Below are 26,293 nucleotides of genomic sequence, written 5' to 3'. Positions count from 1 at the left end.
AGTATAAATACGACGCATTTGGGTCGCCGTCATTTTTTTAGACGGGAACGCCTTCCTTGCATCTCATTAACGCAAGGAAGGCGTTCACGCAAAAAAATGACGCTATTTGCCCATACTTTGGCGCTAGACGCGTCTAACGCCAAAGTATAAATATGGCGTTAGTTTTGCGCCGAATTTGCGTCGAAAAAAACGACGCTAATTCGGCGCAAACGGAGTATAAATACGGGCCGCAGTATCTTGGGTCTCTTTTGGGGAGAAGGACTGTATGCAATGCATTTAACTGAACTCTGTCATACTCATCGCTTCATCGTTTCCTTCCACAACAAATTGATTATGGTGTGCTGCTCAGCGCCCAGATGAATATTGATATGTTTTTTTGTGTAGTGTTTGTCTTTGTCACATCTTTTCCCAAATCCCTTTTCCCATTCATTCATCAATCCCCTATCCATCTTCACCCAGGGTGTGTGATGTACAGAGGTGTGACTTAATTTTACACCATAAATGGATCACACTCTTGTTGGGGCGGATGTGGTGAAAGTGACACCAACTCACTGCATGACCTTCTATTACCTGAGTAATATTCCACACCAGCCCCATCAACATCATCATTAGGGCCTTGTGTTGTGTGTTGCATAAAACCTTAACCTTGTCCAACCACTCTTGATTCTGTGGCCACTTCTCCTGATTCAAGGATTTAATTAGTTTTTTTAAATATTAGCTCCCCATTGCTCAGAAGGAGTTGATATTTCTAGTTTTTATTATCATAACAGGTCCTCTTTGTTGTGTGTCAATCATTGTTATTGTGGTAGTCTGGACTCAGTCTTTCCAAATTTTTGATATAAAATATGACCCACTAACTCTGTTTTCTTTCACTTTAGTTGACAGTGACGGACAACCCTTTGATTAATCCTGCAGGGGTAGTTCACATAGGTGGGAGTGGCACCTTGCGTCTTCCCTATTAGTGCGCTAGTCTACTACTACTACTACCACACCCTTAAGATGCACCTTGCCTTCACCTAGATTCTACCCTGACTCCAAAGAGTCAGATGAATAACAAATAAGATAATACATCACACATGTCACGTATAAAATGAGGATATATTATCCTGTCAGCTGTAAGTAGATGGTGTGGAAAATTATGCACTGCACTACAGGGAAAGGAAAGGGATATATAGATTATATTTGAAACGTTCTTCAAAGAGGATCCCTTATGCCAACTTGAAATCAAATCAGGCATTTACTAGCCCCACTCTACTCACTGGCCTCACTCTGCACCACACCTTATCTACAACAAATTGAGTCACTGGGCAGTAAGGACAGGAAACTTGATTTACTACTGCAGGGTAAGGCATAGGGCTTAAGCGGGTAGATGCAGCTTTTGCTATATAATAGCGGGTGTCATTGATCATTGTGTCATCATTTGCCAAAACACATGGCTTATTCAGTCACTGTATAGATGAAAGCTTAAATGGAAAAATCTGAACAGACATAAAATAAATCTGTTATGGGAAACCATGAAATACATCATGTAAACACTTCACATGGCCATAAAAGTGTAGCTCATGGCAAGAATGGATTTTTCAATGTTTTTGGTTGGTTAGGGTGGAAGAACTTAGGAAAAAATAAAGGAGTGAAGTACTAAACAATGAATGAGAGGGTGAAGGGAAACACACCTTGTGTGTTCGGTTTGCAGTGCACTGAAAACTTTGTAAATGCTACATTAACTGGACACATTGCATAGTCAACACAGTAGTCACAAATTGAACTATACTGCACTTCTTTGGTCATGGGTGGTAAAATGCCATGGGCAAGGAGAGGGGGTTGATGAATGATGATGGGTGGGATACTTATCTGCCTCACCTAACAAATACAATGAGTCAAGGGATTACAACACAAATAAAAATACCCCCCACTTTGAACCAAAGCTTTGATAACCATAAAACAAAGTAAGCAAAGTAGATGAGCAGCATGCTCCTCTCCAGAAGTTCTCCTTTATTTATTTATCCAAGCAATTATTAAATCATCCTTTTATTCTTGCTACTATATTCACGCATAGCCACCATGATTTAAGCTTTACTTTCTCTCATCCAATCTTTCACCAAAATTCTCAATCATTATACATCCATTCAGTATCCACTATCCACCCTTTCTTTCAATCATCCTTTCACCCACCCATCCATCTACCCAATACTCAACCATGCATTGTTTCACCCACAGACACATCATTTCTTTCACTCATTTTCATTCATCCTTTTTTCAACCGTCTGTGATTTCCTGTTTCCATCAAGCCATCATTTTTAGCGTACTTTATGTGTGCTTGTGCTGAGTTGCTGATAGAAGAGGCCATAACCCAACCACCGCTGTAGCTGGTAATGTGGGAGGTTCACGATCATCACAACAACCTTGTAGCTAGTGAGTATAATAGTAATTGTCAATAACCAAAAATGTGAGTTACTACCACCCACCCCTCCCGCCGCTTCTCCCCCTGCTTCATCTCCTCCTACAGTGGCATGTGAGGCAGTGCCACTGGTGGTTGGTGTGGCTAAAAAAAAAATATATCAGTTTTCACATGCCTGGTACACCTCCCCTTCATTTTTGTAATTAAAAAAATGCAACCATAATAGATCGCTACAGTTCGGTTAGCACTACAGTATCTTCTATCAAAAAAATTACTCTGAATATTTTGTTGGTTCACAATGTTAGAAAAGCCAGGTAGTCAAGCCAACCAAAAACTTTTCATAGTTGACCAGCAGAGCTATAGCCTAGGATGATGACTACTCGGATTCATTGAAGCACAATGAAGAGGTGCAATAAAATGGTCAATGAAATACAGGAAAAAATATAATACAGGGATAACAGGAATTAAACAAAAATTGGATGGGGGAGTTAGAAAAAAAGGAGACAGTATAGAAAAATAAACAAGGCAACATTTAAAGTAGTATCATAGTGGGCAAAGGGAAACTGTTTAGAGAAATAATATTAATAATAAATAATAGGACTTAATTAGATGAGCAGAGCCCTCAGCATTGGCACAGGTAGTTGGTGCTTCTTACACAGCTCTTGCCGGACCCAGCTCTGTGCTGCCCCTCTTCTTGCCCTTGGGTGCTGATGTAGGAATTAAAGAAGATAAAAAAATATATTAGTTGTATAATTAATCTTCACAAAACTATTACAGTCTCTCTTTTTTGTAATGCATCGATGCATACTAGTGTTCCTACACATCACTGTGAAATTGCTTGGGACTGTACGAGCTACATAGATAAAAGTCACAGTGAACACTAACACACTGATATTGCTAATTCACTATAGTGACAGAGGACAGAGGGGCCTGCATTGCAACGGCTTCTTAAATAATCAGCCAAAGCAAGCACTGATTAGCACGAAGAGGTAGTGCAAGCACCTGCCTAGCTCCACCTGGATCACATAATAATATTTTTAACATTAACTAAACATAACTTACATCTGAGTGTGAGCAGCATGCTAGTAAAAAAGAAAAGTTAGTATTGTAGAACATAACACAATAATATAGTTAATACTCACCGAGAAGTGGAATCTCTTCGTTCAGCAGGCCGAGTAGTAAATGATATCCACTGAGCGGGGCATCAACTTCTGGGTAGGGTGCTGTACCTGACTGGTGCGTCGCACACGCCTGTGCACACTCCCCAATGCAGCTGGCGCTCCAGCAGGGGGTACCGTCTGCCAGGGCTTCTGCTTGCTGCCAGCATGGAGGGAAGGTGGCTCTGCCCATAAAAATTGAGTGCTGCCACCTCCACCTCAGAAAAGATGGGCCGGGACTGCACCACTTAGCGACGCCACCGTCCACAAGGTAGATGGCTGCTGCTGCTGGCTACTTGGGTAGGCCTGGTGCCGCTACTCCCCTGTCGCTGTCCTGCTCTACTATGACGCTGGCCTGGGTGGGGTAGAGAAAACAAAAAGAAACAGGGGAAGGAAAGAAGAAAATTAAATAAGGAAGTAAAGGGAAAAATAATAAACAACAATTAAAAAATTCACGAAACATTTAAAAAAAAGTAAAATACACAAAAACACACACTAATACAATAATTAAAAATGAGGTTTAGATTAATTAATGGGTGAAGGATTGAAAAGATAATAAAAGGATACAAACTATGGCCAGCACCATGAACAGAGTAAGAAAAACAAGATGGCAGAGCACATGAGAACTGCATGGTGCCATTCGCATGCAATTTTGAACTTGAGAACATAGTTTGCATTGCGTTTAATGTCAAACGCAATGCAAACAAGCGCAAGGGGAACTCCACCCACCTGCCGAACTCCGCGTAGTATGGCAGAGTTTTTGGGCCACTTTTCAGAGTTCTTCAGAGTGCCACTCCACACAGACTGTCCAAGCCTACTTAATGAGTCATCAGAGGAGGGATTGATAATGCATAATTTTGGTTGCAATATGGAAGTGACATAATCATCTAATCAACAATACTTATATTGTGTGCCCTAACTTTACTAATGTAAAGCAGAGCATCTACATTGTATTACTGAAGGTGCATTCAAAGTAGAAACTAAGTAGTTCATGTATATGTGTGTTCTAAGGTTTGAATTTAACATGTTGAAATGTATACATACACGTCTATACTGGTGTATTCTAATTATGTAATGTGGTGTAACTGCATATAATCACCTTTCATTAATAATACTTGTTTCCAACTAAAATTGCAAGATGCATGTATTTCGAATGTGCATTCATTGATTAACCAAAGGCCTGAAAAATTTGGGGCCTCGTTTACAAGAATCTGACGCATCAGCTCCGATGCATTAGATTTCTTGCACTGCTCTGCATCCACCTAACAACACCATGAACGCGCTGTATTTACAATACAGAGCTCCTTCGTGCATGTTTCCACAGATGTGCCAGAAATTCCGATGCATCTGTGGCACCAAAGTCGCATATTGCTGGACTCGCATAAAAAAAATCACGCTACTCCAGCAATGCGAAGAGACCCCGATAGACAAAAGCCCTGCATCAGTTTAATACCTTCTCTGAGCAGGCTCTACATTTTTGATGCAGTGAAGACACAGAACGACACAGTGAAATCTTGTAAATTTCACTGCACTAGTTCTGCAGGGCTTTTAATGGTTGAACGCCATCTTAGCATATATCATACCTGGTACAGGTTGAATGTTGCGCAAGGCTTTAGAAACCGGTACAATGGTCCCATTTCGCCAGTTTGTAAATGTTGCACACTGTGGGGGACTGCTGTGTGCTACAGCTGCGCCCAAAAGAAATTATGGAAGAGTGGTGCAAGGGGCTTGTAAATAAGCCCCTTGATTTCTGATGTCTAACCTTTAAAGTGGAGTTTTGCTTATGTTGCAATATTTACTTTTACAGGTGCGTTCTTGAGAGGTTACAGTTAATGAAAGGCACATTGATTATTTGAGATAGTGAGGTAGGGAAGAATACATTGGCAAGGACAAGGAGCACTAATGAACTGAGAAGAAAAGACTCCTATTTGTGCCCCAGACACTGCAAGACACTTAGGGGGTCCTTACGACCCTGGCGGCCGGAGGTATGTTGGCGGTAACACCGCCAACAGGCTGGCCGTGTTCCGCCAGCAATTATGACCGTGGCGGAATTGCCACGGTCATACCGCTGGCCGCTCCACTTTCCCACCAGGATTCCGCCTGGCGGTCATAATCCCCAGGGCAGCCTGGGGATTATGAGTCCCCGACCGCCGGCCTGTCCATGGCGGTACACACCGCCATTGAAAGGCTGGCGGTAAGGGGACTTGGGGTGCCCCTGGGGGCCCCTGCACTGCCCATGCACTTCGCATGGGCAGTGCAGGGGCCCCCAGGCATAGCCCCGTCGCGCATTTCACTGCACCCACTGCACATCAGCATTGCCGCCGGCTCTATTACGAGCCGGCAGCAATGTTGATGTGACATTTCCGCTGGGCCAGAGGACGGTAACACTGTTACCATCCGCTGGCCCAGGGGAAATGTCATAATAGGGAGACAGAAATACCGCCGGCAATGGCGGTATTCTGTCTCCCGCGGCCTCGGCGGTCTTTTGAAAAGACCGCCGAGGTCGTAATGACCCCCTTAAGGTCTTCCTGATGTTCAATTCATGGGATTTGAGGTTTGATGGGAGCTGCCAATTTTAGCTGTGCAAAGAAGATATAAAACTACTGGTATTGATGATGTAGACTTCTCAAAAGTTCTGTAACTTTAATTGGTATTCACCTAGTTTGACAAGATCAGATTCCCTTTGTCCTTTGATGAGAGCAAAGTCCCTTGAGACTTATAGAGGCATATACCTCTCTACTGTTTATTCCTTTGTGTGGCTTTGTGCCATACACCACCTTTCTATCAGAACTTCTATTGAGATTTCTGTGATGCTGACTCTTTCCTATATTTCCTGAGATTTAATTAGGATTACACTTGAACTTAGTTTAGGGTATTTAGATTACATTTGTTTCTCCAATGATTAGGCAAGAGGTCCCCAACTTATATGCTGATCACCCGATTTAGTTCCCCATCCTTTGTATTGCTTCAACTGAACTTCCAGTATGCTTGTATGATTTAATCTCATTCAATGTTTTGCCTTGTTATTGGTGATTTTGTCCTCAAATAGCATGCTTTTGTGAATCATTTATATCTGTTTGGCTTTAAACTTGTAATAAACCTTGACCTTTATCCACGGTCTCCTGGACTTAATGCATGACCAAGTAGGTTACTCTGTCAATTGAATCAGAAGGTGGTTTATAACTCTCTTTTAAACACTCAAGTACCCCAAAAAAGGTCCATCAAAAGAAGAGAAGTAAGAATATGGGCCAGATATTATTATTGCAGAATGGTGATTTAACTTGTTGGTGTATGGGGTAATTCATACAATGTTACATGAATGGTGTTGTACCTTTTATGGTCATATATATGAAGTGATAGAAGGGTTCAGCACATTTGCAAGTGTAGCTAAAGTATGGGGTGTATGTGGTTCTGTAGTATTCACCCTATATTATGTGGTGTGTTTAGTGGTGTCTATTGCACAGAACCATGTTTGGCTTGGAAAGGAGGTGGTGTTGGTATATTGAGTAGTTTTCATGTGATGTAGGTGATGGCGTAAAGACTTGGTATCAGCAGTGGAATGGGTGTAGGGTACAGGTGGTGTTGTAAGAGATGCAGGTGATCAAAGTTGTAAGTTCTTTCAATTGTAAAGGTTTTGCAGAATGTAGGTGATGGGGTTCTCTGAGTGGTGCTGGTGAAACACGATGAGGGACAAGTAAATCCAAATGCATGATGTACATTGTGGTGCAGGTTATTATATGATGTGGGTTTAGGTGAAGTGCAGAGGTGCATTGTGAAGATGCAAGTGCAGAATGTAGATGGTAGTATGTATATTGTTTGAGGTGATTGGGGTGGTAAAGTGATGCTTTTGGTTGTAGGGGTAAGGAGTGTAGGTGTAGGCTTTAGTGCTGGCAGGTGCAGTAAGATGCATTTGATAGTGTCATTAGTGTAAGACTGTGGTGGTGTAATGGGACAGTTGCTGTATAGGTGGTGAAGGCAATCTCTGCAGATGTAAGTACTGGATGTGGTAATGACAGAGGGTGGGAATTGTGCATGATTTTGATGAGGTATGATGTAGTTGCTTAGGGTGTATAGTGTTTAGTGTAGGTGGTGTGGGCAATGTTGAGTGTAGGTTACCTAGAATACAGGATTTATGTGGTGCACTGTTCAGAGGTAGGAAAGTGGTTTGTGTTGTAGGGTGTAGTTGGTTTACTGTGTATCTGGGATACAATGCAGTGTAGTTGTCGGGAGTGTTGGTGCTATAGGATTTAGGTACTAGCTGTGTGTTATGGGGTGTATGGTATAGATTAAAGGTGATGTGTAGTGTAGATGTTGCTGGTGTACATGGTTCTGTAGTGTAGGGCATGTAGATCATTGTGCATTTTGCATTTTGTGATGAAGGTTATGGTATAGAGTTTAGGATGATGGTGTAGGATGGGATCTTATGGTAAACGTATGGGTGTACAGTAAGGTGTTGAGTAGGGTATATGTTGAAGGTGGCAATCTAGGGTACATGGTATAGTGCATAAGTGGTGAAAAACTAGAATATAAACTGAAAGTGAAATAGATATTGTACCTTTACTGTAGTTGGTGGTTTGGGTTTTTAGTGGGGATTTAGTGTGGTGGCCTGGGGTGTAAATGTTGGAGTAGGATGTCTGATATAGTTGGTGCTGGGTGATGTAGGTCTATGGTGGGTAAGTAGCTGCATGTGAATAGGTGGAGATATATCTTTAGTGTGCTGGTGGTCATGAGAGTGCAGACATGTTGGTAAAAGTAAGATCTAGAGTAGTTAATAAAGGGGTTAAGTGGTTGTGTGCTTAGGGGGTTAAGTAATGATAAGTGTGTAGGATATGTAGGTATGGTGTGCTGGCCTTGGAGGGTGTAGGTTTGAATGTAAAACTGGCAAGCAGGCTCTAGCTGGTTGTGAGGAATGTATGTGAAAATGTTCAGTGGTGCTGGGTATAGACTATAGAGGATTTATGATGTAGGGTAGTGACTTGGTAGTAGGCCTTGAGGATCTAAAGGTGTGCAAAATTATAAAAAAAAACAGAATGGGCAGATGAGGTAGACCAATGTGTAGATGACATCATGTTTGATGTTCAATTAATCAATCACTCTACACTGGATGTCAGGCTTCACTCAAACAAGGATCTTCAGCTGTCCCTGTAGGCTGTAAAGAGATGGACATTCACAGGTGGGTTCATATCGAAATATGAGAAATTAGCACATAACCATGCAGAGATATAGTAAGAAAGTGGAATGGGGAGTCTACAGAACACAGATGGCACAAAAATCAGTAATGCTTGTTACTGAAGCTTTTATCCAACTAAAAACATTAAAGAAATCTTATGGCTGCTTCCAGAAACCAGTTTCTATTACCGTTCACTAGACGTAACAGAGATGCTCAATTCCACCTACATCAATCAAGATGTTAACGAGGATTGCTTAAGAGGGGTTACACTGTGTACTCTAGTAACATTGAAAAAGAATGATGACAGTTACCGAATATCATCATCACAACCATACTGACTTTAGCCTCTTTCAAGAGTGACCTACTTTAGAGGTGCATGCTGGGCACCTTAATGGAAAATTAACTTCTTTGTGATCTGGATCAGATTCCAAGACATGAAAAGAACATAGGAGCATATTTATAAGCCTCTTGCAACGCTGGTGAGTCATCTTTATTACGCTCTGACAGCCTACAGTACAGACCCATTTCTACAAGGCCACACAAAGCTACTCTGCTTGATTTGTTCAAGTTGCTGCGTTGCCTTACGCTGCATCAGAGCTTCTTTCCATGGGTGTTGCAGTGGGTTTTCCCACGCAACACCTGTAGGTTTTGATGCATTCCCAGATTTACAAGGATTTGTAAACCTGTGAATGCATCAAAACTGTGTGCCACCCTAGGGGAGGCGTAACAAGGAGAAATAACATTTTTTCTCCTCTTTACTTCCTCTTTCTATGTGTGCTGCATTCTGCAGCACACATAGAAAGAGGAAAAAAGCCTCTGTGAATTGTTTTTGTGCAGAAGGGTGCCCCATCCTGCACAAAAACAATCCTGCTAACAATGCAAACACCCTGCCACCATGGTGCAAGGGTGCCTGCATTTGCGCTAGACACCAAATTATGCACTGGCTGAAAGGAAAATAATGCAATATATCTCATAAATATGGTGCATTCCTGCCCTTTCAAATTGGCATGGGATAGTGCAGTAAAAAGACTTGTGGAGCTGCCCTACGCTAATTTTTGTAAATATTCCCAGAAATGTAGATATGATACCAGCTCCCTAGCCTCTCATCCTAACAGAAGTATTCATATTTCAGTGAAAGAAATCATACTTTGAAGAATGTGGGAGCACAGCGCAAATTGCACTACCAAATCGGCTGCAGAAAGGTGTGCAGTTGTGATGGTGTTTGGAATATGAACTCACCTGTTCACTGAGAACTCTGGGCCTGATTCTTTTTCTGTAATTACAAACAATTTAATAGTAGGTGGATAAGTCTGTAAATAAAAAGATAGCCCTGTCCTACCTTTTTATGTGCAAGAGTTCTTTGTTCTTTTCTCAGAATCTCCACAGTCATAAAGTTAGAATTAAATTAGAGTTTGTAAATACTAAAAAATAGTGAACTTACAAAAAAGTGTAAGTTTAACTCTATGAATCAGACCCTGAGATTTAAAGGGTCCTCTTGGACAGTGTAACAGGCCATTTTCCTTCTGATATCTCCGATGACAGTAGTTTATGACAGCGGTTCTTAATCTATTGACTTCTGTGGACCTTCACGTGATCATTATTGGAACCCGGGGACCCATATTGATTTGTTATTGGACTCCAGGTACCACCAACTGAGTCATTACTGGAAGCCAGAGATATCGACCTAAGCAATTTCAATTATTTTAACTGCACAAACAAGCACTCATCAAACAAATACACAAATAATTAGATATCTTCTTTAATTCTTTAAGAAAAATCAACATTTTTCATTTAAACAGTAAGGTTTCAGCTTTTCTAAAATCACTTGAGGCCACCCATTGTCCATATTTTATTCTGCTTGATGTGCTTGCACTACTCCAGGAATCAGTCTTGTAGATACCAACTTCATTTTTAGCCTCCAATTTTAAATTCCTTCACATCTACAGAAAGTTTAACATTTTTCAGTTTACATTGTGCTTCTTCGTTTATATACACTTTTTTAATCTGTTAGTGTAATTTGATTTTCTAAGCAGTCAAAGACCAACCTGAGCAGGAGTTGCGGACCCCTAGTTGTCACCGGGCCACAGATTAAGAACCGCTGGTCTATGACAATAATAATGCTGGCTGCCACCCAACTTGTGCTACTCTGTTTTCTTCCCTGCTCTGCAGGTGATGAGACTTCACACTGATCTTATACTTGGAGGACTGCATCACCACAAAGCAGACTGTGTCCTCAGAGTCCCTCAATGGCAATGAAGACTTCGCGGGCAAGTGTCGGCTCCTGCAGATGATGAGGCAGTGTACACTTGTGGGAAAGGAAGCTGACCACACTGCCATCTGGGAAAAGATAGGAACATTTTCTGCTTTAGCTTCTTTTTTAACCATATCAATGTTTATTTTCAGGCATAGTGAGTAGACTTTGAAAGAACATTGTATAGCAAGAATCGTTGAATATGCACCAATATATATACTTCCAAATAATCACCAATGTTTATCATGATATAAGTGAGAGAGTCCACTGTAATCCAGTAGAAATAAGTATAATTAAGAAACGGAACAGAAACAAAGCTAACCACATTCCCCACTTCATTGGGCATCCTCACAACCCACTCCCCAATAAACACTGGACCAAGCAAACTCAGTACCTCCCCTCCATTCATGAAACTGTGCTGTTGGAGTTTTAAGCTTACATAAAGAAGATAGGAGGCACAGTGCTCAAGAAAAGCAGTGCCGCCCAAGTCTGAGGCCCATATTTATACTTTTTGATGCACAACTGCGCCAACGCAGTTGTGCGTCAAAAATTTTGACGCCGGCTAACGCCATTCCAAAACGCTATGCGGACGCCTTATTTATTGGATGACGTTAGCCGGCGCTGCGGACTGGTGTGCGTCAAAAAAAATTACTCACACCAGGCAGCGCCAGAGTAGGGGAAAATGGAGCTTGGGCGTCAAAAAATGGGGCAAGTCAGGTCTGAGGCAAAATGTTGGCATCAACCCGATTTGCGCAATTTTTTTTGATGCCCAACCCCCATTGAAATGACTCCAGTCTTAGCAAAGACAGGAGTCATGCCCCCTTGCCCAATGGCCATGCCCAGGGGACGTATGTCCCCTGGGCATGGTCATTGGGCATAGTGGCATGTAGGGGGGCACAAATCAGGCCCCCCTATGCCACAAAAAAAATACGAAAAAAAACACTTACCTGAACTTACCTTAACTTCCCTGGGATGGGTCCCTCCATCCTTGGGTGTCCTCCTGGGGTGGGCAAGGGTGGCAGGGGGTGTCCCTGGGGGCATGGGAGGGCACCTCTGGGCTCCTTCTGAGCCCACATGTCCCTTAACGCCTGCCCTGACCCAGGCGTTAAAAAACGGCGCCCATCAGGCTGGGCGCCGTTTTTTAAGGCCTGCCCCCTCCTGTGCGTCAAAATGACGTCACAGTATAAATATGGGGCACAGGCCTTAAAGTAATTTTTTGGAAGGGAATGCCTACCTTGCATATAATTAACGCAAGGCTGGTTCCCCCTTCTAAAAAATGACGCACATGGTGGAACTTTGACGCCCGCGGGGTCGGACGTCAAAGCATAAATATGGGGCAGTGTTTGCGCCGAATGTGCGTCAAAAATTTTGACGCACATTCGGCGCAATCAGAGTATAAATATGCCCCTTAGTCTCACCGGGAGAGTGGCATCTTAACTTCCCTCAGGCAAAATTTTAATCGCCGGGCCCCATACAGCACTAAAATGTACTTTATGGTGTATCATGCCTATTGACAATTTATCCATACTTATAGGGTTCTACAAATGTATGTACAACTTTCTTCCAATAGGGATCTGGTGGAGCATTTTCATCTTTCACAAAAATGAATGCTCAACAAGGCCAACAGATCTTTGGACCATGCATAGGATGTGGTAGAAACACACAACAAAATTTCAATCCAAACTGATTAAGTTATAAAGCATGACTAATGTGGCTATACAAGGAAAACTCCAGTTAGTAATAAAGTTAAGGAATTTAATATAAACTGAAGCTCAAAGTCATGTAGACAATTCACAAAATGAAGTTATAAAGATCCAAATTCACTGAGGGTTGCCCAAGGCAACAAACAAACGAACTAGCAGTAATATACTTATGCATTCAACAAGGACAATGCAAAACATTAACAACATCATCTGCGATACAGAAAATGAATGTTGGTCAGTTTTGATAAGCATTAATGCAATTCAAATCATCAAAGTTCAATTTAGCTGGACACAGGGAAACCCTTCTATAAGGCAAATTAAGGAAAAACATGTACGGGGGGAACACATGGGCAAAAGACAAAAAGAACAAAAAGGGCAAAAAAAATTGGAAAAAGGTAATCTTGCGCAACAGGGTACTAACGAAGGTGGGCAAAAAATAGGTAAAAAGGGAAAGCATCAGCATGTCAGAAGTTCTGTCAAGAGTCATCTGCAAGAGCTAAGAAGAAAATTTCTAAGTCTCACCGAGACATTTCAAAGGGACAAGTCTGAGAGGAAGATACCTCTACAAGGGGCTCAGCATTCAGGATACAGTTAAAAGGGGGTCAGCTTCTCACCTTGAGCCAGGATACTCATGCGGCATAGGGGAATCTGACAGGAATCTGTCCATGGGAAATCTGACTGAATACCAACTGGTCATCGGTATATCAAAGTTGATACGACAATCTGATTCATTCAGGACAACAGTCATTTGATGTTGAAAGGGGAATCACCCAATAGAAATTGATCACACAACTCCAAGTTGCACCAATTCCTTTTCTTACCAGATCTATCATGAGAACAGTATCTATCCATGTAGCATCACATGAAATGGAAACAAATGGGTAAATTGCTTGTCCACAGTCCAGGATGTTTCCTATCCAAGGTCAAATTTGTACAACTCTTTATCTGTAAAACAATAGAAGTCTATTACCAAATCTAGTCTTCTCATGGGTACGAAGATTGAAAGAAAATTCACATTATGGAAATGATTTAGTAATTGCTTCACAATCACGAAAGATAAACTGTCACATATAGATGACTTCTGTGACATGAGGGACAGTACTAACGTTACCGTAGTTTTTTCAGTTGCACAGGATTTTTCTATCTGTTGTGGACTGGTGGTGCAGTGTAGATAGTCTCACCCCCAGTAGAACAGAAGGGGTACCCAGGACAATTGAATAGCCTAATATTTGCAAAAGCACATCTACAATGTCTTTCCAAAACTGAGTGATTTGTGAACAGAGTAATGTGTTTCGTGTCTCCCATCGCATCACATCCTTTCCAACTTTTAGGACTAACTTGCTGGTAATATGTAGGGTGGATGAAGAATTCCGCTTTTCCGACGGAGTTTGCAGAGTTTTCCCCACTCCACACTCCGTGCAGAGTGCGGAGTTCCAAAAAACATCACAAAGTGACGCTCGCTCTTGTCAACGTTAAGTTGGTGAGTGCAAGTGAGAGAAATCGCTAAGTTGGCGAGCATATGCAAGATTTCCGAATGCAGGCTGTAGCATAAGGCCATGACCGCATGAAATGAGAAAGCTGCTGCTCACACTGAGGAAGCAAGCTGCCGCTCGAGTAGAAAATCTACTTGAGCAGCAAAAAAGAAGTTAGCGCCCTTTGGCGTTCCCCATGATGCCATTTGCGCTGATTTCACAGAGCAACTTACCCAAACTATGCCGCTCGCAAAAATCTGCGTAGCACGGTGGAGTCTTTTTGGCACTTTGCAGAGTTCTGCATAGCACAACTCGATGAACTCCACCCAGGCCTAGTATTATGTATGTAGTCTGACATGGCAAAGATAGCAATCCTGTAAGAGCTTACAATAGGCTTCCTTCCTCAAGATGCTAAACACACTTCAGTCGAGTGCAATCCAGACTTATAAGCACTGTTTGTCAGTAAGCGTCACCCCTTCCATGCCCAACTGCTTCCGCCAGCGACTGTCACCATTCAGCCTCCCCTTCAGCCCATGGACCTTTTCACAAACTGATTGAAGGTGAACAGTTCTCTAGTAGCCCACTCTCTCCTCTCGGGGTGCATTACCCAGTGGCGCAATTGATTTTTTAAAAATCTCTGACTCTGACACTCTGAAATCTTTCTTTCAGTCCTTAAACATTTTAATCTCCCCCTTGCTAAGTAAATCCATTATCTTCAAGCAGTCACCCTGATGCCATGCCCAGAAATTCCCTGGGGATAAAGTTGGGGTAAATGCAGGCTTAAAATGAAGGGGTGTATTTGTAGATTGAAACGTAGTGACCGGCAGCTTTCCTGTCACCATATCCCAAGCTGAGTGTTGTAGCATTGGGAATGTTTAAGTAGACATTTGATCTGTGCTACTTATTAAGTCTCCACATAAGGTCCTAAACGAGGGGCCTGCTACTTCCCCATCTATGTGCAGCCACAACTTCTCAGACTCTTGCAAGCGCCATTCTAAGACAATCCTCGGCTGCACCAATTGGTAGTACAGGATAAGGTCCAGTAGGGCCAAACCCCACCTAGTAGAGGGTTGGCACGTTGTTTAATAGGACATTTTAGCCTCGCTGCCTCTCCAGATACATATAAAAATGCCTTTTTGTAGCCAGAGAAGAACGTCTCAGGAACAAGTACATGCATTGCCTGGAAGAGATATAATAATGTGGACAGGATTAACATATTTAATGAGCTTATTCTGCCTAATCATGAGATAGGCAAGGAGACCTATCTATGGAGCTCACCCTTATATCTGCCAATGGCCTAGAGAGGCTTGCCAGATATAAAACGTATATATTGGGGTAATATTAACACCTAGTTATCACATCAAATTTGCACATCAAAAGAATTGTGTGCAGTTTCAGAGCTCATCTGCATTCAATTGTGAACTTTCAAGTTTAGTGTTTCAGACTCATTCTTTTTAATCCTAAAGCCTGAGTCATCCTCATACTCCACCAGGAATTCCTGGAGATGGGGCCAAGAGGTCATGGGCCTGGTAAGCATGAGTAAAATATCATGTGTGATTACCATTATCTTCTGGTGATCATGGGCGAAAGGAAGCCCCTCCAAACCTCCATCCCCAGAATATGTGCACAAGATTCTATCATAAGGGAAAACAGGATGGGTAACAATAGGCACCCGGCCTGGTGCCTCTTCTAAGAGAAAGAGGGTTCGATAGAATCCTATTGAGAGCTAGACTTGCAGTTGGATTGCAAAAATTGGTCATCACTATACTAATAAAAAGTGGCCTGAACCCAGACCCGTCCAGGACCTGCTGTAGGAAATGCCAGTCCACCCAGTTGAAGGCTATCTCCTCATCCAGAGATTCAAATATTTCCTGTATTAAATTCTAATGGGATTTTTTGACCAGGTGGACTAACCACTCAATGGTGTCATGGGCCTGTTGCCATGAATGAGCCTGGAGTGATCAGGATACAACAGATTTGGAAGAATCTTTTCTATCCTTAGGGGTAATATTTTTAAATAAAGCTTAGAATTCAGAATCAATACAGCAATTGGCCTATATGATGTGCATAACTTAGAATCTTTCCCCTGTTTGTGGATTATAATAATTATTAGGTAGGTGAGACCTCTAGTCTTTGTGCAAAGGTGGTAAAGAGGTTTTTCAGATGCAGGACTTAGCTTTTATAAAAACCTGTTATGAACCAATCTGACTTGTGGATTAACGAAGCTTTAATAATTTTATAGCTAGCTTAATTTGTTCTTCCAATATCTGCGTCTCTAAGGAGTCTCCCCAAGTAGGAGTTATATTGTGCATCCAACCTTTTTTGAGATATTGCTCTTGAACCGCAGAAGAGATCGACTCATACGCATGTATAAAGGACTAAAAGTTAAGTAAAACTTCCACGTTCTCCACCACTCAAGTAAGAATCACCCCAATTTTGCCTTGAATTTCCTTAACATATCCTCTCTTTTTGTTCCTGCCTCAATTGTCTTGCCAGCAGAATAATATGCACTTTTTTTCTGAAGGAGGGGCAATTCCACCCTATTAGTGTCAAGTCTTCTGGCCTCTGATTTTTGTAACCAAATGGATTAGGCATGGGGTAGTTGTTTCTATATTATTTATTTCAGCTGCCCAAAGATTCTTCTCAAACTGTTCCCTTTAAAGGCTCAAAACTCTCCTAACCTCTGCTAAGATGCCTTGGCAATTGCCCCTTATGACTGCTTTAAAAGCATCCCGCCGGGTCACTGATGAAACCTCCCTATTATCATCTTCTTGGAATTAAATTGTAATGAGAGAACGAAGCTCCTCTAGTAATACGGGGTCTCTGAGTAAAGGGGGTGTAGGAACCCTCGGTACAGGCGTTTAGGTTTAATATGCCTGTCAAAGTTCATCAGAACTGGGGCCTGATCAGATATGAAGATTTATTCCATATCAGAATTAGAGCTAAGGGGACCAGACCACTGTTATGTCAAATATAATGAATCAGTGAATACGAGAGGTGGACATGAGAAAAGAATGTGCAGTTCTGTGTTTCATAGGTTTCTCTCTCCATATGTCTTGTACTCCCAGGCTTTTTAGGTATTTTTAGGGTCTTTGAAAAGGACCCCTTATGGGCTGCTGTAGTGGTAGTTCCATACATATGGGGTTCTTGCACCAAATTGCAATCTCCCAACAAAATTAGGCCCCATCAGCAAATTCTTCTATTGTTGTCAAAAATCTATACAAGAAAGCATCTTGCCCCACATTATTGGCATTCAGAACAGCAAATGTAATTGTTTTTCTATCCAAGGGGTCCAGCCTTCCTTACCTCTCTTTAACTCTTTAGCCACCAATGACTGGGATCTCCGGAGAAATAATGACACCCCAAGGTATTTAATTTGTCAAGAGGAATAGAAGGTAGATTAGAACTGCCCATGATGGAGTCTGGTCTCTTTTTCTATCAGGTGGTGTGCTTCTTGAATGGCTGCGAAGTTCAACCTCTCACCCCTCACAAAGCTCCACAGTATATTCCTTTTATTGAGGGAATTGAATCACTTACAATTCAGTGTCATAATTTTAACAAGAGGTAAGTTGCCAGAGAAGGGTAAACATCCACTAACACTAAGTCCTATGCGGCTGCGAACTATGACATTGACTATGCTCAGTCAATCTGCTAAAAAAAAGCCATGGTTCTTGGGGTGCCTGTCCCTTGTTGTGAAATCCCCTTGAACTGACCCTCCACCAAGTAGGAAAAAGAAACAAAATAAAAATTAAAAAATAATAATTTGTTTGGTGATGTTGTGGTACTAGTATGAATTCCTCCCCTAGGAATACCCTCCAACCCTGCATCGTATACACCATGTGCACCATTAGTGGGTGTGATTCTTACCTCAAAGTCGTACCACAGTCCCTTCAGAGCAAGTCCCTCCCACCCTCTAAAAAATAAATGTCAGCCAATGTCAGCAGCATTCAGGAAAGTTCCCTCTAAGCTCAGAGCCTACTGCGGGTTGCACCCAGGGCCACTCATGTGTAGGGTCCTGGCCAGAGACTATGACTACGTGTATTCAATAAAGTCTTCGAAACAACCCAAATCAAAGCCAGGCAATCAAAAGCACCACAAAACCAGGTTGTTGTGACATAGTTCAGTGAGGTAGAGGATGGTTGTTCAGTCTCTAGCAGGACTTTTCGGACCCCCCATGTACTGCGGGTGAGGCAAACTCCACTTCCACTTGTCCCTGGCTCTAGATCCAAGATTCTCTGCCGAAATTCTCCCATTGGTTTTCTTTGTGGTTTCGTCCAAAAGCAGTCAGAGAATCTCTGCTGTTTCATCAACTTTTGAGATTAGGTGCATCTTATTGCGGAATTCGAAGCTCAGGCCAAATGGGTACATCCACCTATATTCAATCCTATCTTGGTTGAACTTAACCATGATAATCCGTAGCTGATGACGGTGGGAAAAAGTCACTGACTCTATATACTGAAAGATGACACATTCATAGTCTTTGTGTTTAACCATGTCCACACATGGTGAAAGTCATGGAACTTGACTAAAATGTATCTCTGTCACTAGGAGTCCTAGGAGTCGCCCAAGGGATTTACTTCTGATCTCCCTTTAGTAGTATAGGAGGCCACTGGAATTTAGCAGTTGTGCAGCTGTGGCTTTTTGCTGCATAATTATTGATTTGCAGCATTTGCCACATAACCTGTCATCACCTAAAAAATCTGCATATTTTCCCCAAAAAAGTTAGCAGTGCACGTTTCCGCTCAGTGGGAGGCCCTTTGTAGTGGTTGAATGGTTATCTTTCTGCTGTTACTTCCATATTTGGATGTTAAACTAGTACTAATGAGGTGCACGCAATGCACAGGCAGTGTTCACAAGTGTAGCAAGCATTTTCAATGCAACGGGTCTCGCATTTGCTCGAGTTAGAGCTATTAGCGTTGTAAAGAAGAAAAAAAACGTAGCGCGATCGCACAATGTAAAATGCACTGCATGGAAAATAAACAGATAAAGTAGTCGGACAACATGCTGAAAACATCGAGCCTCGTATGTTTTGAGTAGTTTACCGGTGCTGTGTAGGTGGGCTAAACACCGGAAAAGGCATTACATATGCATGCCTTTCACAAATGAAAGAAAGCGGATTTTAAAAGGCAAGCCCACGAACCAATGTAAGTGACTGACGTAACATGGGGGTGGTTGGAAGCCCAAAGAGAGATTACAGAAAGGACAAAATATGAAAATCATACAATGATAAAATATGCTCCATTATGCCGCATAATTTTCCTTTTCTTTCCACATAATTTACTCAACCCTGCCACGTGATTTGGCTCGCCACACTGCATAGTTCCAGTGGCCTTAGACATATGATTTCTCACAAACTGGCGTATATCCAATCACTCCGCTCCCTTCCCCCTTAGAAGCCCCAAATCCTTCTGTGCTCTCATCAGGAGAAATTTACGAAAGTCTTCCAACTTCAGCGCTGCAGGTTAAGGGAGAAGCTGTTGCCGCTCAGTGGATGCCCTTTGTAAAGCTTGGGGGCGGCCTCATCCACCAGTAGGAGCTCCGGCATCTTCAGGCCCAGGCACTATACTTCCATCCAAGTGTATTACTCATCTCCAATGGCGCCACTCACCACTTCTCCCCTATGCAGCAAGCCCCTCTGTAGATCAGGCCGCCATTTACCGGCCTCTGGGTAAGCAGTGCCAGGGTTTATTCTGCTGTCATCTGGCTGCTTAGACTCGAGGAAGCGCAAAAGTCCTAGGAGACCCAGGTGAAGGCTGCCATCTTGCACCATGTTGCGACCATGCCGCCTGCTTCAGTTTCTTAACCTCTCAGTCTTCCAAAACATGCTAGGTCACCACCTAGAAACAAGGTTCTGCTTTTAAAAAAGGGCAGACCAGAGGCCAGAGGATACATCCCGTGTATTATTCTCTAAAGACCATAACTCCCTAACTGTTGGGTATCGCCCCAAAAAACGTCAGGTTTGTAGAGGTGGCTGAGACACAGGAGATCACACTTGCCCAGGGACACAGTATAAGACAAAACAGAAGAAAAGTCATGAGAAAATGTAGAAAGGTTAGTTGACAAATACCTTCTTTTTTCCTGGAGCAATTGTGGCGGCTTGAAGGAAGTTGGAATGGAGTTGTTCCACTCATTTCGTGGAGAACAAAGTAAAGTGGGAAGCACACAAGTCTAGAATAGTGTGGTAAAAAACACATTTTCTTTGACACTTTTTCTCTCAGGTCAGTTGCAAAAACCGCAATCTATACAACTAATTGACCCCAGAAGTAAAGAAAGACGTCAACGTATCTTTTAGGCCAGGATGGCTCATAGATTGAGATTTAGAATTAAGAACGTACACCAAAAAAGAGGAACATGTACATGAAGTAACATTCTTTCAGGAATGCTCTCCAAAATGTACACATGTATGTATGTGTTTGTGTGTTTGTTTGGGGGGGGGCATGTATAACCTACACTGTGAGGACAGTATTAGTTCTCATAGCTTGTGTAGACACTGTTGGCCCAAACAAACACTATACTTGTGAGGACCGGTGCGTTGTCAGGACTCGTTACCGTAGTGTGTTTAGGTAGTTTCAAAAAACTAAGGCCCTGATTTACCAAATAGTCATGCAGTGCAGCATCAAAAAATGCTGAGCTGTGGGGCAGAGAGGGAGCAGGAGAGGGCCATATCTGCAGAGATTTTAGCTGCAGTGTGGCATGCCCACACCTTTGCGCAATAGTGCAAGGATGTGTGTGAGTCTATCATAGGTTTTGTACTGGAATGGTACCCTTCCAGTAAAAGTTTTTATGCTTAGAAACACTTTAAAACTTTTCCCTTGTGGTGTGTGTGCTGCACAGTGCAGCATGCATGCAGTCGGGAAAAAAAGGAGAAACATTTATCTTTATAATGCCTGCTTTTAAAAGGCATTAACTTTTGCGGCAAAACATTATCTACTATTGTTTGTAAATAGGATTTTGAGTTAAAAGGCATGGGCAGTTGCATGGGAACACCCATGTAGCACTCATGTAACATCCTCTTGGAGCTAAATAATGAAAAGCAGTGCTTTTCTTTGTTTTGCATAATTTTTAGGGTACTTTCCAGTGCACAACGAATTTTGCACTGGAAAGTAAATTAGGAAAAAACATTGTGTGCTGGTTAGTGTCACATTTCTGATGCTAACCCAGCTGTTTGTAAATCTCCCCCTAAAAGTGCAGTTATATTTGCCTCGGTCCCCTTTATAACCTTCCCTACTATCAAAGCCCGCGTGGAGTTTGAATAGTAAGTACACACTTCTCTACGGTCAACGGCCAGTCCTCATAATTATGGGTATGTTATGTTGTGTACGTGCGTTTGTATCTGTGCACGTGTGTGTGTGTGCAAGTAGCCAATAGATGACGTTTAGACAAGACATAGTCCCAAAAAAACAAAAGAAAACTGAACCATGAAAAACTAATGATTTCTTCATCTTTACCCTGTACAAAGAGGGCAAATTAACCATGCCAGCCTACATGACCTCTGCCAATCATCTTCGGGAAAGTTTTGCTTCTCCAGCTCTGCGCAACGTGACCCGTAAGCACTGGCATGAAACATATTTCATTAATTTCAAGCCTTTTAGCATGTGGAAAAAATAAGTTTAGAGATGAAAGGAGCGCTCTCCGACCTTCCACCCCTCCTCCTGGAGCTGGTGGCAAAGGGACACCAATTAAAATGTCTTCAGAGTTTAACAACTGCTAGAGCTGCCGCAAGGGTGCCGATGAGGAAGGTGGGGTGGTGGTGGTGGAGGAGAGAGGTAGCTGCGAACTACATATGCATGTTACTCCTGCTGCCTTGCTATCCTGCTTCAAATATGTGTTTAGTATGCACCCTTGACGTTCAAGGACATTGAGAAACGGGGGCTAAAATGTAAGAGATCGTGGCCACAGGTCCCATGAACTCGGTCCGACACGGAAGTTCAAGCCTATGATCCGTTGAGATCTTCATCTGATACTATAAAGATCATACATACCACAACCTGAGTCAGTCATGACTGTCAGAAAAGGCTTGTTTCTTGCACAAAAAGCTGGGAAGATCATATTCATACAACATTGGCCGCTAAGTACCCTAAGTGCATTTTGGGCCAGATTTATACATTTTGATGCAAAACTGCGCAAATGCACTTTTGCATCAAAAAGATTGGCGCTGACTAGTGCCAGTTTTTAACGCTCCCCAGGTGTCATATTTATACTATGTCCATGGGTGATGCTAAAAACAGGTTAGAGTAAAAAAAAAAATGATGTTAACCATTGCGCCTTGTCGTAAGGCAAAATGACGTTAACGCAGAAAAAATGACTCTAACCTGTTTAACGACACATAAACATGTCGCAAAACTGAAATGCACCAATTTTTACTGTGTTAGCATCAATTTTAGACGCTAATGCAGAAAACAGTGCAAAGGAGAGACAAAATGGAGCCAGAAAGCCAATAGAGACCCCAGGGTGACTACAATCACCAAGGAACTAGCCATAAGGACACACACACGACCTAGCGGAGGGAGAAGAAAAAGAGAAAGTGTTGTTTCAGTGCGGAGGAGCATGAAATACTGGTGAGAGAGGTGACGGAGCATCAACATCAATTCTTTGTCACCTCAAAATTGCCAATTGGCAGGAGATAAGCAATCTGGCAGCAGATAGTAGACAAGATTAACAGTGTGGCAGAGGTGAGGAGAACCGTAACTGAGTGCAAAAAGCGCTGGGATGACTGCAAGCGAAGGACAAAGGAAAAAATGGCAAGGAACAGGAAGGCAGCACTGCAAACTGGAGGTGGTAGTCCAGCACCACAGGAGGACTTGGACAAGATGGAGGAAATGGTTGCAGTGGAGAAACTGGTCACTGGAATCACAGGACAGGGCAGCACAGACTACTAGGAAACACCACAAATGCAGGTAAAGTCGCAAGGGGGAAATTAATGCTAAATTGTCAAGTGCAAGAACGGGGAGGCACATAGAACAGACTCAATGCATGTCAAAGGAGCGCAGAGGGACACATCGCACTTGAAGCATGTTGCAACATGCTGACGTAAGCTACACATGTACCTATACCTTGGTAGTGCCATGCACCACAACACATATACAACCTAGACATATGTCAATCACCAGGGCTGCATATGTACCTGTAAGTACATATGCAGCACATGGGATGGATGGCATGTCTAATGACTGTGCCTCTGGTTGTGTCATCACAACATCCCTTGCATATAATCAAATTAACCGTACCAACACAACCAAGACATCAGAGACTAGGAAGTCAGTCAATACCATTCCTGGGGTTACGTCATGGTGGTGTTCCTTGCAGTAACACCTTGCAGCTGCCTTGCCTCATTGCCCAAACACTTGTGTGCTGCATCTTACAGCACACAATTCATTGCAACAGTCCCAGCAGTATCCAGACATGTGCCAGTAGCACCACCACTCTGCACATTAACAACACATCCACATAAGGCAGCCACCACTGCATCATGCAGTGAGGATGCCCCCTTGGTGCATTGAAAAATAAACAGAGCAGGTGCTGGGGGAATCTAAGGGTGGTCCTGTATCACAGGATACATGCCGCTACCCAGAGCAACTAAACTGGTGTAGTGTGGAACACCACACGTCTTCATGCTGATCAGAAATCTGCCACTACAGAAAACATGTACCACAGATAGCAAACTGTAGGTCACAACAGATACAGGCTGAGCCCACAAGTACTCTGACACAATCATGTGAGACACATAGGAATGGGGAAATAAACATACACATACAGCACATGGTGTATGACTGTGAACATAAAGGTGTATAATACCACTATATTAGACTATATAAGACTATGACTATATGAGACTGCTGGTGCAGTGTACCCTTTGCTATGGCAGGTGAATTCTGTCTGCTCATAGTAGCTCTGTGGGGCACTTAGCACAACATTGTTGATGGATGAAATAGAGTCAGTGTCAGACTTGGGGTGCATTGGGTGTGACAGGACATGCTGCTCTTAACCCTGCGAATCAGGCAGTGGAAAGGGCAAAAAGGCAGGTCATGGAACCCCCAGGTGCATGGGCTGTGCAGGGGCACCCAGGAGCTTACCACACCACATCACCACCAACCTTTGCATGGGGGTTTCACAGCCATGAAAAGGTTGGTGGAAAAGCGGGAACATACCCAGACGGTAGCATTGATCGTAATACAGGTCTTGTGTCACAAGACAGGTAGCATTGCCAGTCTGTAAGCTGCTGGAAACCTGACAGGCAATTGGCCCATGGGGCATTACCCATTGACAACATGTGCCACTACCACCTGTGCTGTTGGGGGTGGTCATATAGACAATAGCAGACAGGTGATCATAATACTGCCAAATTTGTAATGAGGGACCAGTTTGACTACCTGCAGAATCACCATCAAACTAGCTCAAGGCCATGACCTAAGTTCAACTCCAGTTAACTGGCTATGTCCATGAAATAATTCAACATTAGGCACTGTCACATACAAAATGATGTACACAGCAAAAAATGATACCCATGCTGGCCATCCCTGGGCCTACCCCTATGCCTGTGTCAATTTAGCTGCACTGTCACCATTTTGCATCTCCTGCATCATAGTGCAAGGATGGCTGCAGTGAGGGTGAGATCCTAGTTGTGTAGGAAGGCACACCTACCAGCACAGTCAGAAGATGAAATGTACATCTGCTTGGTCCATGTGTGCTGTGCAATGTAGCACACACAAACATACATCAACATGAGGAGCTATTAAAGGAAACAACAGCATAGATTCTTGGCAATGCCATCCCTGGGGTGGTGCAAGGTTTTGTACCACACGGGTGTATGTGAAATATGTAAGACTGGGACAGGGGCATATTGCCATGTGTGGTGCTGTGGCTTGACCACTGCAACACACATTGCAATGCCCTACCATGCAAATGGATGCATGGGGAGGGTTGACAACAACAAGATGGTGTCAAGCCACAAAAAGGCTAAACATTTCACCTAGTAGATATGACGCAGTCAATTGTGCCACACGAGCTTTCCCCCATGTGACACTCAGGTGGGGCAAAGGGCTGACAGACTGCAACCATGATGTATAGGAACAATGGCCCTCATTCTGACCCTGGCGGTCGGTGATAAAGCGGCGGCCAACCCGCCAACAGGCCGGCGGTCCAAAATATGCAATTCTGACCCTGGCGGGAACCGCCAACACAGCCCGCCGCATTAACACTCCGCCCGCCACGGCGGAACAAACAAACAGCGCGGCGGTCCCCGCCAACAGCCAGGCGGCAGACAATGTACCGCCCACCCTATCATGACCCACCAATCCGCCACCTTTTCCGGGGCGGGAGCACCGCCGATAAAAACACGGCGGAAACAGACTACGAACGGGAAAACGCTCACCTCCACATACTCCACGCGAGATTCCGGCAGTATGGAACCCGAGTTGCAGGTCATCCCCGCACTCCTATACCTGCTCCTGTACCAGGAGCACGCCCGGCGGCGCGGAAGACATCGGTGAGTACTGCACCTATGACACAGGGGAGGGAAAAGATTACCGGCACACACCCACCCACCCACACCCACTACAACACACACATCAATGCATTCCCACAGATCACTGTCACAACCCACAAACCCCCCCCTCCGAAATAATGCAAAGACCAAAAGAAAAGATCTTAAACGGGCAGATATATTGAAAAATGGACAGCAGTAATCCCAATAAATAAATAAACTATGTACAAAATATATACAGCTACTAAATGTAGTCCAACCACTGTCCGTGGACCACAGGGGTCCTGAGCAAAGGGGCAAGGCCCAGTCCCACGACAAGAACTCCACGGAGAGAACACTGCAGGGGCATCAGAAAGAAAAAAGGACAGGCACCTCAGGGGGAAGGGAAGGGGGGGCACCTCAGCCACTTGAGTACACGACGCCAGATCCACGAGGGGACTCCATGACCACTGGCCCATCCTGGGGAGAGCAAAGCCACAGTCCATACAGTCCATACAGTGGGTGGCCTGCCCACTGGGCCATCCTGGGGAGTGCAAAGCCACAGTCCATACAGTCCATACAGTGGGTGGCCTGCCCACTGGGCCATCCTGGGGAGAGCAAAGCCACAGTCCAAACAGTCCATACAGTGGGTGGCCTGCCCACTGGGCCATCCTGGGGAGA

Source organism: Pleurodeles waltl, chromosome 11 (genome assembly GCF_031143425.1).
Source record: "Pleurodeles waltl isolate 20211129_DDA chromosome 11, aPleWal1.hap1.20221129, whole genome shotgun sequence".
NCBI classification, from domain to species: domain Eukaryota; kingdom Metazoa; phylum Chordata; class Amphibia; order Caudata; family Salamandridae; genus Pleurodeles; species Pleurodeles waltl.
Note: the sequence above shows the minus strand (reverse complement) of the source record.